The following is a 2,168-nucleotide window of genomic DNA, read 5'->3' on the forward strand; positions in this document are numbered from 1 at the left end:
CAGAAGTAGTCCAATAGGAGTTTCCGTTGTTGCAACTTGTCCTTTCAATGTGTGCCTCCAAGAAGTGCCTGGATCCTCTCCACGTTGCACTCCTGTGTAGAAGACCCTCCTTCTCGAGGGTCTCCACCAATTCCAATCCACTTTGTCGTTGCCATCCTTGCACTAGACACACCGCTCCGGCTTGAGTTTGCGTGATAGTTTAAACAGAATAGAATCATAGAATCATAGAAAAAAAGAAGTCATTTTGGCAACTATTTGCTGGGGCACAAAAATGCCTCCTGTGAATTAAAGGGAGAAAGACAATTTCCACTGATTTTGGCATAACCAGCTGACCCCAAAGCATCCCGCAATCTTAAAAAGCCTGAGCTGGCTCATAACAGGTAATGTGAAAATAATTCCCCGAACGCTTCTGGAAAATGCACAGAAAATGCTGAACTTCTGCCCAGTGTTTTGTTAACTTCCTTCCTGACTGAAATGGCTTGTTACAAAATGAGTTTTAGAAAACCTACATGACGATTCTACCTTTGAGTCATGCGGTATTAAATGATTAAGGCCGATTTGTCTCTGAGGAAGCTACTTTCAAAGGGGACTCGCTCCAGAGATGAATCAATTCTTAATCTGCTTCATGAAGAGGCCCTAAAACACTTTCCAAGCTGAAGGAATGTGTAATGCATTTTCCAAAGAATACCTTAATAAAATATAAGGTGGAGTGCGAGATAAAACAGGAGTAGGGGGAGATAATTGACTTGGGTTTGTTCCACAAGATTGCAGCTTAACTCTCTTTCTAATTCTCCCTTGATCAATCCAGGAGTAACTGCACGAATCCCAGAGCCTGTGCTATGTCTTGGATTAAACTACAGGATCCTTATTCTCCCTTTTGTTCCACAAATTGATTGAGCCCCATTCCATCTCCCTTAGAGACCCTCCAGAGCAGGGAAGCAGGAGGGTGTATTAAGCCAGAATTTGATCAGGGCCCTACAGGGATGGGTAATGGCTGGATAAACTACAACTGGTTGTCAAAGTCTGGGGAACGTTGATGAGTGTGTGGTTTTTAAGACTCCAGCAGCAAGGCACGGTCACCCTGAACTGGGATGTTTGCAGCACTAAAGAGAGCTGGTGGAAGGGGAGTGCTTTTCAAATGGGCTACAGCTCCCCGGTAGAAGGCGGCTTCAGCCCTCTGCCCTCCAGACTACGGACAGTATCACCACTTGGGAGACACAATCATCGCTTTGCCAGAGCAAAGACGTTTCTTGCATGGGAATAGACTTGTCATAGCTTTTTCACTCTTTGAGGAGCAAAATGTCCATCCTCAGCTGCTGAGCTGATAAATAGACTTGGCACAGATGTGCCCATGAGGTTACTACGTGCCTGTAGCTACTGACTGTCTCAGGATGACAGTATGGAGGTCTGACCCTCCAAAAACTACCTCTGAGGGGTTCCCCAAGTGCTACTGCCCTTCCATAGCTGCAACTCGGTGTCCATAAATCAGACCACCACGAGTAGACCTGTTCACTATCCTGTCAGCTCCCACACTTGGGAAGAGATGGAAACCTTGACGCCCTGAGTGGCATACAGTGCTGTAGGAGCCAAGCCATCATGTCAGATATGAACCTATCCCACCACTGACAGCTTCAGATCAGGGTCATGCCATGCAGAGCTCCATTTCCATCTAAATGACATCTAAACTGGAGTAATACCAGTGAGCTCCAACATCTTTTGGAGCAAGACATCTCTGTCCAACCTCAGAACTTCTTGTAGTTTTCTACACAAGTTCATCGTCCAGCTTTTAGTTAAGAATGACTGACAATTAGTGCTGTGCTGCAGAGCATACATGCCTTTCTGGGAATATGGACCGCAGTCTGTGAATTACTATATTGCCCATCATAGGGCCGGTTAGCTCAGTGGTTTGAGCGTGGTGCTGACAACAATGACAACACCGACGTTGTGGGTTCGATTCCTGCTTGGTCCCCCTGTATTGCCTGGTCTATTCAAGAGGTGGCGTCCCTGCCCATGACAGGGAGGTTGGATTAGATGATCTCTAAGGTCCCTTCCAGCCTAGGCCATTCTATGATTCTTTGATTCTACTTCTATAGTCAGTTCCATCTAGTGGGGCCCATGAGTTCATGTGTCACTAGGTGTCTACATCTCTCTGTGTCTCCGTTCCCTAG

Source organism: Apaloderma vittatum, unplaced genomic scaffold (assembly GCF_000703405.1).
Source record: "Apaloderma vittatum isolate BGI_N311 unplaced genomic scaffold, ASM70340v1 scaffold5410, whole genome shotgun sequence".
Classification (NCBI taxonomy): domain Eukaryota; kingdom Metazoa; phylum Chordata; class Aves; order Trogoniformes; family Trogonidae; genus Apaloderma; species Apaloderma vittatum.